The sequence below is a fragment of the Tamandua tetradactyla genome, chromosome 13 (genome assembly GCF_023851605.1).
Source record: "Tamandua tetradactyla isolate mTamTet1 chromosome 13, mTamTet1.pri, whole genome shotgun sequence".
Taxonomy (NCBI): domain Eukaryota; kingdom Metazoa; phylum Chordata; class Mammalia; order Pilosa; family Myrmecophagidae; genus Tamandua; species Tamandua tetradactyla.
The window spans coordinates 68,631,567-68,647,600 of NC_135339.1; the positions used below are offsets into that span (position 1 = coordinate 68,631,567).

Sequence of the window (16,034 nt, forward strand, 5' to 3'; positions counted from 1 at the left end):
GCGCTCCCGTCGACATGTGGCCCTCCTCTTCCCCCTTCTCCGCTGGCGCTCCCGTCGCCATCTAGCCCTCCTCTTCCCCCTTCTCCGTGGCGCTCCCGCCGCCATCTAGCCCTCCTCTTCCCCCTTCTCCGCCGGTGTTCCAGCCGCCATTTGCCCTCCTCTTCCTCTTTCTCCGCCGGCGGAGCGCCCGCCAACATCTTGACGTTCTCTTTCCCCTTCTGCTCCGGCAGCGCTCCATCCGCCATCTTATCCTTCCCTTTCTCCTCCTGCTCCAGCGGCTCTCCAGCCACCACCGTGCCCTCTTCTGCCTTCACCGGCTCCTCCACCACCGTCCTCGACAGCCTTGCCATCCTCATCTTTCCTCCTCCAGAACCGCTACTAGGGGAGTAGAAACGATACAGAGCAGCTCCCGGAGCCACGACAGAGATCAAAAAGACAGGGTACCCCTTCCTGGAACAGCTGACTGGCTGGGAAAACCTGCTCCGGTGAGATCGCCGAGGGGCGCAGGCTTCCCTGGGCGGGGCGGCAAGTGGCAGGAGTCCCTCCTTCCGGGCCAGCTGGCGGAATTGGGTAGGCGGTTCCCTCAAGCCACGGCGGCTGGTGCCCACACCACGCGTGGCCCCCTGGATCAACTGAGAGAATTGGATCGGAAATACCCAGGCCGCAGAGAACGGTGACTGGAAGGGTCCCTTCCAAACACGTGACTTCCCGGTCCAGCTGGGAACGGTGCACTCTCCCAGGCCACGGCAGCTGGCGCACTCCCGCCACGCTTGGCACCCTGGGCCGACTAGGAAATTCGGACAGGCGCTCTCCCGGGCTGCGGCAGCCAAGGACCCTGCCCGCGTTCAGACCCCCAGGCCGGCTGGCACTCTTCCAAGCCGCTTCGGCTGGCGAACATCCCCCACGGCGAGAGTTTTCCAAAGTTAAAGGACCCACAGCACCTTTTACTGGTGGGACCCACAGACAAACGTGTGTCACGAGTGCCACCTACTGGGCAGGATAAGAAAAACAGAACCCAGAGATTTCACAGAAAAATCTTTCAACCTGTTGGATCCAACACCCAGGGAAATCTGACTAAATGCCCAGACGCCAGCAGAAGATAATGGATCACGCTCAGAAAATTGAAAATATGGCCCAGTCAAAGGAACAAACCAATACTTCAAATGAGATACAGGAGCTGAGACAACTAATGCTGAATATACGAACAGAAATGGAAAACCTCTTCAAAAACGAAATCGATAAATTGAGGGAGGACATGAAGAAGACATGGGCTGAACAAAAAGAAGAAATAGAAAAACTGAAAAAACAAATCACAGAACTTATGGAAGTGAAGGATAAAGTAGAAAAGATGGAAAAAAAAACAATGGATACCTACAATGATAGATTTAAAGAGACAGAAGATAGAATTAGTGATTTGGAGGATGGAACATCTGAATTCCAAAAAGAAACAGAAACTATCGGGAAAAGAATGGAAAAATTTGAACAGGGTATCAGGGAACTCGAGGACAGTATGAATTGCACAATTATACGTGTTGTGGGTGTCCCAGAAGGAGAAGAGAAGGGAAAAGGAGGAGAAAAACTAATGGAAGAAATTATCACTGAAAATTTCCCAACTCTTATGAAAGACCTAAAATTACAGATCCAAGAAGTGCAGCGCACCCCAAAGAGATTAGACCCAAATAGGCATTCTCCAAGACACTTACTAGTTAGAATGTCAGAGGTCAAAGAGAAAGAGAGGATCTTGAAAGCAGCAAGAGAAAAACAATCCATCACATACAAGGGAAACCCAATAAGACTATGTGTAGATTTCTCAGCAGAAACCATGGGAGCCAGAAGACAATGGGATGATATATTTAAATTACTAAAAGAGAAAAACTGCCAACCAAGACTCCTATATCCAGCAAAATTGTCCTTCAAAAATGAGGGAGAAATTAAAACATTCTCAGACAAAAAGTCACTGAGAGTTTTGTGACCAAGAGACCAGCTCTGCAAGAAACACTAAAGGGAGCACTAGAGTCAGATACAAAAAGACAGAAGAGAGAGGTATGGAAAAGAGTGTAGAAAGAAGGAAAATCAGATATGATATATATAATACAAAAGGCAAAATGTTAGAGGAAAATATTATCCAAACAGTAATAACACTAAATGTTAATGGACTGAATTCCCCAATCAAAAGACATAGATTGGCAGAATGGATTAAAAAACAGGATCCTTCCATATGTTGTCTACAGGAAACACATCTTAGACACAGAGATAAATATAGGTTGAAAGTGAGAGGTTGGGAAAAGATATTTCATGCAAATAACAGCCAGAAAAGAGCAGGAGTGGCTATACTAATATCCAACAAATTAGACTTCAAATGTAAAACAGTTAAAAGAGACAAAGAAGGACACTATGTACTAATAAAAGGAACAATTAAACAAGAAGACATAACAATCATAAATATTTACGCACCGAACCAGAATGCCCCAAAATACGTGAGGAATACACTGCAAACACTGAAAAGGGAAATAGACACATATACCATAATAGTTGGAGGTTTCAATTCCCCACTCTCATCAATGGACAGAACATCTAGACAGAGGATCAATAAAGAAATAGAGAATCTGAATATTACTATAAATGAGCTAGACTTAACAGACATTTATAGGACATTACATCCCACAACAGCAGGATACACATTTTTCTCAAGTGCTCATGGATCATTCTCAAAGATAGACCATATGCTGGGCCACAAAGCAAGTCTTAACAAATTTAAAAAGATTGAAATCATACACAACACTTTCTCGGATCATAAAGGAATGAAGTTGGAAATCAATAATAGGCGGAGTGCCAGAAAATTCACAAATACGTGGAGGCTCAACAACACACTCTTAAACAACAAGTGGGTCAAAGAAGAAATTGCAAGAGAAATTAGTAAATACCTTGAGGCGAACGAAAATGAAAACACAACAAATCAAAATTTATGGGACCAGCAAAGGCAGTGCTAAGAGGGAAATTTATTGCCCTAAATGCCTATATCAGAAAAGAAGAAAAGGCAAAAATGCAGGAAGTAACTGTCCACTTGGAAGAACTGGAGAAAGAACAGCAAACTAATCCCAAAGCAAGCAAAAGGAAAGAAATAACAAAGATTAGAGCAGAAATAAATGAAATTGAAAACATGAAAACAATAGAGAATATCAATAAGGCCAGAAGTTGGTTCTATGAGAAAACCAATAAGATTGATGGGCCCTTAGCAAGATTGACAAAAAGAAGAAGAGAGAGGATGCAAATAAATAAGATCAGCAATGGAAGAGGAGACATAACTACTGACCTCACAGAAATAAAGGGGGTAATAACAGGATACTATGAACAACTTTACGCTAATAAATACAACAATTTTGATGAAATGGACGGGTTCCTGGAAAGACATGAACAACCAACTTTGACTCAAGAAGACATAGATGACCTCAACAAACCAATCACAAGTAAAGAAATTGAATCGGTCATTCAAAAGCTTCCTAAAAAGAAAAGTCCAGGACCAGACGGCTTCACATGTGAATTCTATCAAACATTCCAGAAAGAATTAGTACCAACTCTCCTCAAACTCTTCAAAAAAATTGAAGTGGAGGGAAAACTACCTAATTCATTCTATGAAGCCAACATCACCCTCATACCAAAACCAGGCAAAGATATTACAAAAAAAGAAAACTACAGACCAAGCTCTCTAATGAATATAGATGCAAAAATCCTCAATAAAATTCTAGCAAATCGTATCCAACAAACATTAAAAGAATTATACATCATGACCAAGTAGGATTCATCCCAGGTATGCAAGGATGGTTCAACATAAGAAAATCAATTAATGTAATACACCACATCAACAAATCAAAGCAGAAAAATCACATGATCATCTCAATTGATGCAGAGAAGGCATTTGACAAGATTCAACATCCTTTCCTGTTGAAAACACTTCAAAGGATAGGAATACAAGGGAACTTCCTTAAAATGATAGAGGGAATATATGAAAAACCCACAGCTAATATCATCCTCAATGGGGAAAAATTGAAAACTTTCCCCCTAAGATCAGGAACAAGACAAGGATGTCCACTATCACCACTATTATTCAACATTGTGTTGGAGGTTCTAGCCAGAGCAATTAGACAAGAAAAATAAATACAAGGCATCAAAATTGGAAAGGAAGAAGTAAAACTATCACTGCTTGCAGACGATATGATACTATATGTCGAAAACCCGGAAAAATCCACAACAAAACTACTAGAGCTAATAAATGAGTACAGCAAAGTAGCAGGTTACAAGATCAACATTCAAAAATCTGTAGCATTTCTATACACTAGTAATGAACAAGCTGAGGGGGAAATCAAGAAACGAATCCCATTTACAATTGCAACTAAGAGAATAAAATACCTAGGAATAAATTTAACTAAAGAGACAAAAAACCTATATAATGAAAACTACAAAAAACTGTTAAAAGAAATCACAGAATACCTAAATAGATGGAAGGGCATACCGTGTTCATGGATTGGAAGACTAAATATAGTTAAGATGTCAATCCTACCTAAATTGATTTACAGATTCAATGCAATACCAATCAAAATCCCAACAACTTATTTTTCAGAAATAGAAAAATCAATAAGCAAATTTATCTGGAACGGCAGGGTGCCCTGAATTGCTAAAAACATCTTGAGGAAAAAAAACGAAGCTGGAGGTCTCAAGCTGCCGGACTTTAAGGCATATTATGAAGCCACAGTGGTCAAAACAGCATGATATTGGCATAAAGATAGATATATCGACCAATGGAATCAAATAGAGTGCTCAGATATAGACCCTCTCATCTATGGACATTTGATCTTTGATAAGGCAGTCAAGCCAACTCACCTGGGACAGAACAGTCTCTTCAATAAATGGTGCCTAGAGAACTGGATATCCATATGCAAAAGAATGAAAGAAGACCCATCTCTCACACCCTATACAAAAGTTAACTCAAAATGGATCAAAGATCTAAACACTAGGTCTAAGACCATAAAACAGTTAGAGGAAAATATAGGGAGATATCTTACGAAACTTACAATTGGAGGCAGTTTTATGGACCTTAAACCTAAAGCAAGAGCACTGAAGAAGGAAATAAATAAATGGGAGCTCCTCAAAATTAAACACTTTTTTGCATCAAAGAACTTCATAAAGAAAGTAGAAATACAGCCTACACAATGGGAGACAATATTTGGAAATGACATATCAGATAAAGGTCTAGTATCCAGAATTTATAAAGAGATTGTTCAACTCAACAACAAAAAGACAGCCAACCCAATTACAAAATGGGAAAAAGACTTGAACAGACACCTCTCAGAAGAGGAAATACAAATGGCCAAAAGGCACATGAAGAGATGCTCAATGTCCCTGGCCATTAGAGAAATGCAAATCAAAACCACAATGAGATATCATCTCACACCCACCAGAATGGCCATTATCAACAAAACAGAAAATGACAAGTGCTGGAGAGGATGCGGAGAAAGAGGTACACTTATCCACTGTTGGTGGGAATGTCAAATGGTGCAACCACTGTGGAAGGCAGTTTGGCGGTTCCTCAAAAAGCTGAATATAGAATTGCCATGCGACCCAGCAATACCATTGCTGGGTATCTACTCAAAGGACTTAAGGGCAAAGACACAAACGGACATTTGCACACCAATGTTTATAGCAGTGTTATTTACAATTGCAAAGAGATGGAAACAGCCAAAATGTCCATCAACAGAGAGTGGCTAAACAAACTGTGGTATATACATACGATGGAATATTATGCAGCTTTAAGACAGGATAAACTTATGAAGCATGTAATAACATGGATGGGCCTAGAGAACATTATGCTGAGTGAGTCTAGCAAAAAACTAAAGGACAAATACTGTATGGTCCCACTGATGTGAACCGACATTAGTGAATAAACTTTGAATATGTCATTGGTAACAGAGTTCAGCAGGAGTTAGAAACAGGGTAAGATAATGGGTAATTGGAGCTGAAGGGATACAGACTGTGCAACAGGACTAGATAGAAAAACTCAAAAATGTACAGGACAATAATACCTAATTGTAAAGTAATCATGTTAAAACACTGAATGAAGCTGCATCTGAGCTATAGGTTTTTTTTTGTTTTTTTTTACTACTATTATTACTTTTATTTTTTTTTCTCTTTATTAACATTCTATATCTTTTTCTGTTGTGTTGCTAGTTCTTCTAAACCGATGCAAATGTACTAAGAAACAATGATCATGCATCTATGTGATGATGTTAAGAATTACTGATTGCATATGTAGAATGGTATGATTTCTAAATGTTGGATTAATTTCTTTTTTTCCGTTAATTTATAAAAAAAAATACAGGTATCTCCGGGAGGGACAATGTTAAATTCCTGATATTTTATGAATTTCTGTCTTTTGCAAAAAGTGGCAGGAATTCTCTCCTAATGAGAGCACTTAAATGTCTAAATAGAAAACCAGGTTGGACAGGAAGTCAATGGCAGGCTCTGAAAACTAATGTCTTCTGATTTTACCACAAGGGATGGGTGTGTTGAGTGATAATACAGAGACATTACCTAATCTGAGTGAGAAGAGCTTGGAAAGAGTGGAAAGTTGGTTTATGAAAGGAAGTTAACAATTAAGCCAGCCTTAAATTCTGAGGAAGAGAATATGGATCAATGAACCCTTCAAACAAAATGGTCTTCCCCAGAGATCACTGGCAAATGGGAATCTGAAGGGAGCTGATGTTTACCATGTTCAAATGACATGCTACACATTTACATCTATTATCACATTTATTCTTCATTTAAAAAACATGGACGATAGATATCATTACCCTCCTTGTATAGATAAAGACACAGACACTGCTTTGTACTGACAAAGCACACATAGTTAGAAATGATGTAGCAGGGACTGGAATCCAGGTCTGTCTGATATTAATCCTGTGCTCATTTCAACACACCATGTTGCTCTAGCCCTAGCAGAGGCTAGAAACTATTTTTCATACACAATATATTTCAGACATGATCAATTTTTCTCATATTACATGGGTTCCCCCTCTTAATTCTAGAGCAGCTGTTAGTAGCTGATCACAATACTCTTTGAACCCAGACTGCATCAGCATTCTTCTAGGCATAGTGATCTGGGATGCCCACTGCAAATCAGAGTTATTCCTATGAGTTGAAACTTATTTCAACTCTCTAATACCAGTGACTTCTATGGCAGGAATTAAATAAGAAGTGTGATCTCTTAAATTCTTTCTGGTTTAGAAGTTATATCAACAATACCACCACCAAGCAAACAAACAATCAAACTCATGTATTCCTAAATAGCAACTTAATGTTTTTCTAAATGGACCTCTAGAGAAGTACATCACAGAAACAAAGTTTTTATTATACCCACCCTAGCTTCAAAATTGCTTGGCTACTAATTGTATCATGAGAATTCATAACAATTACTACCAATTACTCAGCACTTTTTAAGCAACATTTTTAAAATGTTAAATTTTTAAAATATATCATCCCTAGTGAAATTAACAAAATCTGATCTGCTGAAACTTCTTGGTTTCAAGATCACCAGGGCTGATTTGACAGAATTTCTCCCCAATTCGTCTTTGTCTTTTATTGCAAATCTGCACATTTGTTTTGAAGAAGGGAGCCTTCCTAAGTAGAGAATAGTTCTTTGGCTAAAGGTGCATGTCATGCACATGGAATTCCCCTAAGGGTTCCTCTAGCTCATTTGTAAAAAAAAAACAAACAAGAAGCTCCAGGCAACCTATGTAGGTATCAAGACTTGCTAAGACTCACTCTCAGAATGGACAGTCATATAGCAACTAAAAATGAACCCATTACATGACTAATCAGTCTCCTTCTCTATCTTTCTTCTCTTTTGCATTTAAATCAGATTATATCAGTTCACCCCACTTAAAACATTTCAGTGGAATCCTAGTTCTCTTAGAATATCTAAGATATAAAGTGTTTTTATGGTTTGGCTTCAGCCTGCCTCTTCTACTTTATTCTCACCTGCAGTCAGATTTTATTCTCCAGGTTTTGTACTTTGTCTTCACTTTGCTTGGCACGTTCTTTCCCCCAGGTATCTGCATCAGTCTTTCTTTCACTTCAGTAAACACTTTAAATTTCACTTTATCAGAGAAGTCTTCCCAGACCAAACCGTCTAGAAATAACATTCACCTCCCTTGTTCTGCCTTTAAAGTTTTCTTTTTAATCTTTCTCATACTTCTTATCATCTTTCATTTATGCTTCTTGTTTGGTTTCTTTTTTTTTTACAAGTGAGCTAGAGGAACCCACAGGGAAATTCCATGTGCATGGCATGTACCTTTAACCAAGGAACTATTTTCTACTTAGGAAGGCTCCCTTCTTCAAAACAAATGTGCAGTTAGCCTCATTTTTGTTTTTCAAGCTTCATTGCCATTCCTTTCTCTGGATGTGTTAACTCCTTATTTTCTTTGCCTGAAGTGCTCTTCCCTCATTGCCTCTGGAGGCTGGTTTATTCTTTCCCTTTAGGTCTCAGCTTGAATGACATCTCAGAGACCCCTGCCTACCAGTTACTCTGCCTCATCACACTATCTATTGTCTTCACAGATTACATCACAATTTGCACCTTTGAACTGGTTTATTTACTGGTTTATTGCATCCCTCTCACAATAGAATTTGCTCTCTTTCTCCTTTTCATCACATTATTATATACTGAGCATGTATTATTTCTCAGGCATTTTCTGGTCATTAGACACACAGGAGTGAACACCAAAGTCCTTGTTCTCATAAGCTTATCTTCTACTGGGGGAAATTAAAGAAAGAGAAATAATGCATAAATGAAAGATGATAAGAAGTATGAGAAATATTGAAAAAGAAAGCTTTAAAGGCAGAGCAAGGGAGGGGAATGTTATTCCCAGGTGGTTTGGTCTAGGAAGGCCTCTCTGATAAATTGAAATTTAAAGTGCTAAATGCAATGAAAGAAAGACTGACACAAATATCTGGGGGAAAGAACATGCCAAGCAAAGTGAAGACAAAGTACAAAACCAGGGGGAATAAAATCTGACTGCAGTAGAAGGGGATGAAGAGAGAAGTAGGGGATGCTATAATAGAGTTACTATGGAGTGGGGCAGACCCTGCAGAACTGTAGAAATCATTATTGGGACTTTAAGTTTTGCATAAAGTGAGACAAAAAAAATAAAAACACTGGAGGGTTTTGAGCAGTGGAGTAACATGAGCTGACTAACATTACTAAAGGTTCCTTTTGAAGGGTGCAAGGGTAGTTCAGTGGTAGAATTCTCTTCTGCCATGTGAGAGACCCGGGTTCGATTCCCGGCCCTTGCATTTCCCAAAACAAAATAAACAAGCAAATAAATGAAAAAACACACAAAACAAAAATTCAACAAACGGTGCTGCAAAAATAGGATACTCACATAGAAAAAGAATGAAATGTGACCCCTGCCATATAGCATACAAAGAAAAAAATATCCTAAGGGTTCCTTTTGGCTGCTATTTGGGAAACAGTCTATAAGGCTCAACATTGGAAGGTAAGTGACCGCTTGGGAAGTCATCACAACAATACACGTAAGAAAATTTTGTGACTCAGAGTAAGATGATGACAAAGAGAATATTAAGAGGTCATGGAACTGGGAATATATTTCATAGTTAGCACTAATGAAATTTATGTAGATTAGATAGATGTGGGCTTTATGCATGAGAGAGACAGAGACAGAGAGAGATTTAAATGACTTCAAGAGTTTTCTGGCCAGGTTAACTAGAATAGAGTTATCATTTTGTGAGATGGAGAAAGGAAAAGGTAGAATAGATTGTCAGAGACATAAATGCTAAAAGAAAAAAAAAAACAATTCCATTTTGGATAGATCATGTGAGGTGCAAAAAAATCATTCCAGTGAAAACGTTAAATAGGGAGTTGAATATACAAGTCTGGTGTTGAAAGACCAGGTTCACACTACAGACAGAATCTGGGAGTCAACAGCCCTAGACTGATAAGATTGAATAAGGAGTAAATGATTGAATAAGAAGATAGAGATGCAAAGAAATCTGAGGACAAGGGAATATGTTTCCAGAAGGCAGGGCAATCTGTCTTATTGGCTCTTATAAACCCAGTGCCATTTGTATGCTGTAAGTACAAAAAAGTAAATAATATTGAACTGTTTGGTCAAATGCATAAATATTTTTACGCTGTTAAAAAGGTATACAGTAAATTTTCAGTCTCCTTTTGTCAATTAACTTTTGAATTTGTTTCTACGTATGTATGGAGCCAAAAAGTATAATCTTACAGTAGTTAAATACTTTGGCCTAGATTTGACTTTTCTTTTATTTCATTGTCTTTAAACAGAATTCTTATCTTATTGGACCTTGCCTGTGATTTTTGGAGAGACTGTATCTGTAAGTTTAAACTGATGATTAGGGTAAAAAAGGAATTGTTCCCCAAATGTCAATCAAGTGAAAAAAAAAGTCCTGTCTGGCTTTCCACACCCACTCTGAGACAAACAGCTATCTGAAATAACAATGATAATTACTGTTGCTGTTACCAGTGTTGTGAGCTGATACCAAAGCAAGTTTTGAATGTTAATTCCTGTATTAGTTCATCAGCATTTTAGCTTTCTCTTTCAAAGGTTATTATACCTCCCTAATTGAGCAGTTTTCTCAGGAGAATGAGTCCATTTCTTCCATCATTAGATTTCAGTTTCAGAGAAATCAAAAGGAAAAATAAAAGAGACAAGGCAGCCCATGTCCTCATTATAGGCCTTTCCCCTACAGTATTGTATATATCAGAGAGCTAAAATTTCAAAAATACACATGTAGGTGTTGCTTGAAGATTTTTGGGCCCAAATTGAAAATATGCTTCTCCCTATCCTGATCTCTAAATCTGGATAAGTAGCTGGGAACTTTTCAGCATAATCCAAGTTTTCACTGAATAACTTTTTTTCCAATTCAGAAACACCACAAAATTACTCCTACAGTAACACTCACTTTGAGTAAAGGACCCATTCACTGCTGGAGGCTTAATCCAAAGGTCTACTGATTTCTTATAGTAGGAGAAATATAGGTTCTTTTTTTTTTTTTCTACAGCATGTGCTCACTGTTGTAACAAGTGATTAATTTTTCATTTATAAACTCTGAAAGGACAAGATTTTACTCTTCTAAACTTCTAAAGCACCCCCAAAATATTTGTTGAATGAATGTGTCTTCAAACCACCTGTCATAAAATTTCACTTTGAGTTCTGCTTTTTCAAGGAGGAAGAGAGTAAGATAGTTGTCACTATCCCACAATTCCTAGTAATGTACTAACTTTGAAGAGATCATGAGAGGTCACCAAATTCTTGATATAGTGCCATGACAAACTCTCTTTTCCAAATGTTAGATGTATTTTGAGTGATATGTCACTTTCTACTTTCCAGATATTAGTGTCCTGAGCCACGGGTACCTCGGAATGACTACTAATTACTGTATTTCTTCATTTACTCTTTACCAAACACCTGCTAAGCACCACACATATGCCTGGGATGGCATGTGTGCAATTGCTTGGTTGTGGATATTATAATTTCATAAGAAGTCATCTCTAACCTGCGGCACTATGGTTAGGAAGTTTTCAATAAAAGCTCCTCCTTGGGTAGAACAGAGTCACCTGATCTGTAATATTAATACACTCTTTGCAGTCAATTAGGGAGGTGGATGTCTCTTTGAGTATAAAACCCAAATGGAGCAGAAATGTCCTAGATAGATAGTAGAGTTGAAAGGAGGTATTTACGTTCATGGAGTTACAGGTGAGAGGAATATTTGACAAACATTTAAATGGCAAGAAATAAAGTCATACTGGTGTCACATGAAAATCTTTTTTGGGAGGGAAAGAAATCAAAGAATTGCCCTGTGAAGCCATTCTCAGCCCTAAGCCTAGTTTATACTTAAAAGCCTTGTCCTGCATAAACTTAACTGCATGTATGAGCCCTATTTTATTGCATTTTTATTATTTCTTAGTATTTAAAATAATTCTTTTTGAAAGTGCCAGCCTTCCATGGTTGTACTAGTAGAAGCATAGTAAAGGGGTTAAGCGTAGTGTTGGTAACAGAAATCAAAGGGAAAGAAACTCTGTACATAATGTGGTGGCTTGTTAAAAATTCATATTCCTGGGCCTTCCTCCAGTAATCGTAATTCATGAAGGAAGGAACTCATTACTTTTAACAAGCATGCCAAGTGATTCTTAAGGTTACTAAAACTTGATGTCTCTACCCAAGGGGAAGTTGAAACTCAGAAGTGTCACCTTCCTTAGCTACACTTTTTACCTTGAGCTTTTATACAGATTCAGCTCTGCCAAATACTCTAAGTTCAATATTCTGTTTACACCAGCAGTTATTTTTTTTCTCTTGCAAGTTTTTTCACTGGCTTTTAATTTCACCCTATTCACTTAAGTGGTAATGAGAGGTAATTCTAAGCCTCAAAAAAAAAAAAAAAAAACCACTCCAAGTAAATTTCTGTGGCTCTTTACCTAGCCAACACCCCCTTGTGTTTTGAGACTCAACCAATGTGTCAACTTTTCCCAGACTCTTTCCTAGTCTCCCCACCTAAATTAGGTGTCCCACCTCTATGATCCTAGAACACTTTCTATTTACTACAAAGTCAGGGTAGTGGAATCATCTATTTATTTGTCTGTTTCCTAAACTAAAGCTCCTTTGAAGCACATTTTGTCTTATTTGGCATTCATATGTATATATATATATATATTGGGGGTGGGGTGGGGTGCACGGTCCAGGAATCAAACCTGGGTCTCCCACATGAAAGGCAAGCATTCTACTACTGGCATTCATATTTTTACTTCCAGTATCTCAACCAGTACCCGACACATGCTAAGTGCTCAATAAATGTTGTTTGAAAACATACAAACATGAATGAATAAATACATGAAAATTATTATTCTGAGAGGGGAATTGAACCAGTAAGCCTGAAGTTACAATTTTCAGACCCAGAGTTTCATTTTCTAGTTGACACGTAAGGACACAGACTTGTCTGGGAAACAGTGCAGATTTTCTAAGTTGTAAAACCTTGAGAAAATGAAACCAAATAATTGTAATGCCATAACATCACTTTCCCAGAACAACTGAAGGGAGCATCCAAACCTAGTATTCTTTGCTCTGGTCCTAAGGTGACTAATGCCATGAGTGTTTACCAACAACAGCAAGTGACAGATACTTTTTCACTGAACGGTTCTCCTAATTGCCATGCAATGTATGGACTGGAAAACAAAATTAACCAACTTGAAAACCATATATGAATGAGAGAAGAACCCAAATAATCAGAAAAGAAGACATTTAGGATTATTACTCTTCCACAGACTCTTATGCCCTTGGAACATGACAACTTGCCAAATAAGATGGAGAGGAATTTCCCCATCGACATGAAACAGATCTCATGGCCATATACATATCTACTGCAACAGTAAAATTTATACTTAACAGTTGATATTAAAGATCCTACCTAACTGACACATAAAGGACTACCAGATCTTTTCAATCGTGACATGATTAGATGTACCACAGTTTATTTATCATCTCCTCTTGATGGATGCACAGCACAGTAATAATGTAAGTATGGGAGCAACATATTTTCCATATCAGCTAGTTTAATCCCCATAACAACCCAATGAGAGAGGTGCCATTATTAATTTCATTTTATAGACAAGAAAGAAGAGTTTGAGATTGGTAAACAGTCTAAGGTCACAGAGCTAATACATAGAACCTGTATACTTACTTATCCCTGATACCTGTCTAACCTTATATTTTTCTATTTATTTTCTTGTCTCTCATCCTCTTTTCTCTTTTCATCACTCCTCCCCACTCACCATACACACACACACACACACACACACACACACACACATGCACGCACACTCCCAGTTCTTAACTCTTCCTTCTGTCTTAATGAGTGGTCAGAGCTACTGATGACTTACATTAAGCCAATTACATTTAGCACAGAGAGCACGGGCTCATAAGCCTCAAAACAAGGGGACCTTCCTTAACTAGAATTTGCACTGGATGAGGGTCTGTTACATCTTCCTAGAAATTCTACTGAGGGTCTCATTCACAGCAGAAGGAGCTGCCTCAATTTACAGAGGGCTCCCCCTCCTACTTCTCCTTTTTCCCTATAACCTTTTCTTCTTTTTGTTCCTGTAACTAACTTTAGTTCTGGTAAATCCTATAAATAAATGGATATCTTTAATTTGCAAGGAAATTAAGATACATAATTATGTACAGGAACTATTTTCTTTCATGGATACTCAACTTTCCCTTCTCCCCAAACTATTATGTTGCTTTGGTTTTTATGTTTGGGTATTTTGCTTCATTTGCTGATTTGTTTGCTTTTTTGAAAATTTCAAGTTTGGTTCACTTCATCTCTGAATCTTTAGCTCTTCGCTAACGCTCTATCAAGCTATACTCTAACCCCACTTGGGACTGGTTTATAACTTGCCCTAGTGCTTCCAGAATAGCCCTTTCCTACACACACACAGCTGTGAGGTATCCACGCCTCACATGTAGCAGTAGGCCTCTGGTTTCCCCACCAGGTGACCTGGGTGGGGCACATTGAGTCAGAGAAAGCTGGGACTTTGACAATACATAGTAGTATCCACAACAGCAAAAGGCTAATATTTGTTGCATACTTACTATGTGTCAGTAAGTTTATGTGGATTATCTCATTTAATTCTTACTAAAATTGAGAGGTAGGTTTATTATCATTCAACCTTCAAATAAAGAGGATAGTAAGGCTTGGAGATATTAAGTAACTTGTCAAAGGTCACAAACAACATGACAAGACTCAAATTTTAGCCCAGGGATTCTGAAACCAAAGCCTGAGAACCTAAACCATGCTCAATTGTCTCTAGGTATTATATGGATTGAATCATATCTCCAAAAAAAGATATGATAAAGTTCTAATTCCCAGTACCTCAAAAAATGTCCTTATTCGGAAACAGAGTTGTTACCAACAGAGTTAGATAAATTAAAATGAGGTCATATTACTGGAGTAGGCTGGGCCCTTAATCCAATATGACTGGAGTTCTCATAACAAGAGAAAATTTGAGCACAGACAGCTGGAATAAGAGAGGGACACAATGTGATAACCTAGGCAGAGAACATCATGGATTGCCAGGAAGCTACCCCCAGATGCCAAGAAAGAGACATGGAATAGCTCCTTTCCCCAAAGACTTTAGAGGAGCATGGCCCTGTTGACACTGTGATTTGGGAATTCTAACCTCCAGAACTGTGAGACAACAAATTTCTGTGGTTTTTAAGTCAGCCAGTGTGTACTTTGTTACAGCAGCCTGAGGAAACTAAGACACTGTGAATGGTATGTTCTCTATGTTCCAGTAACACTTAACAGTGTTACTGCCATAAAGATCATCCTGTCCTTTCAACGCGTCTTTGACAAAAACAATGCTTCCCCATCATCCCAAATGCCCCACCTCCTACCTAAAATCTACTCATCATTTCAGAATCACCTCCGGAATTGCCCCCTCCAGAGTATATCTTCTGACTCTCCCCACGTCCTGAAAGCTGAGTGAAGTATCTTTCCTGAGGACCTGCTGTAAACCCTTCTCACAAAGTGCTCACCAATCTCTGGCACCTGTTAGCTCATCCGTATCCTTTACTCAACCATGTGCATCTGGAAGATAAGGACCCTGTTGTCATCATTACTGGACCTCAAGTGCCCTGAGCCTGGCATGAGATCATTGCTGAATAAACGTTACAATCACTAGACTCGATTTAAATTCTTATTTACCCCAGTGTTTCTTCAAAAGGGTTGAAAATACAACAAGAAAGTCTAAGCAAGAGAAACAGGAGGTAACTTGACCCCGTTACAGATCTAGTCAAGATAAATTTAACAGGAAAAAAATGGGAGAATACCTTATACTATCTAATCTCAAAATTTATTGCACAGAGGGTGGGCCACAGTGGTTCAACAGGCAGAGTTCTCACCTGCCATGCCAGACACCTGGGTTCGATTCCCGGTACCTGCCC

General features: G+C 38.6%; 1 long non-coding RNA gene and 1 other non-coding gene across 4 annotated transcripts in view; one reads left to right on the top strand and one right to left on the bottom strand.

Moving 5' to 3' along the window:
- LOC143654266 (uncharacterized) overlaps positions 1 to 16,034 on the bottom strand; it is a 220,736-nt gene that overhangs the window by 185,455 nt on the left and 19,247 nt on the right. For 2 of the 3 annotated variants that reach the window (XR_013161735.1, XR_013161732.1), the window contains one exon: positions 13,465 to 16,028. The exons of the other annotated variant lie outside the window; for it this stretch is intronic. This is a non-coding gene — a long non-coding RNA (uncharacterized LOC143654266). Of the gene's footprint in view, positions 1 to 13,464; positions 16,029 to 16,034 lie in introns of those variants that run through there. 3 annotated transcript variants of the gene reach the window in all.
- Positions 9,275 to 9,345, top strand: TRNAG-GCC (transfer RNA glycine (anticodon GCC)). Its single transcript has one exon. It is a non-coding gene; the product is annotated as a tRNA-Gly (tRNA).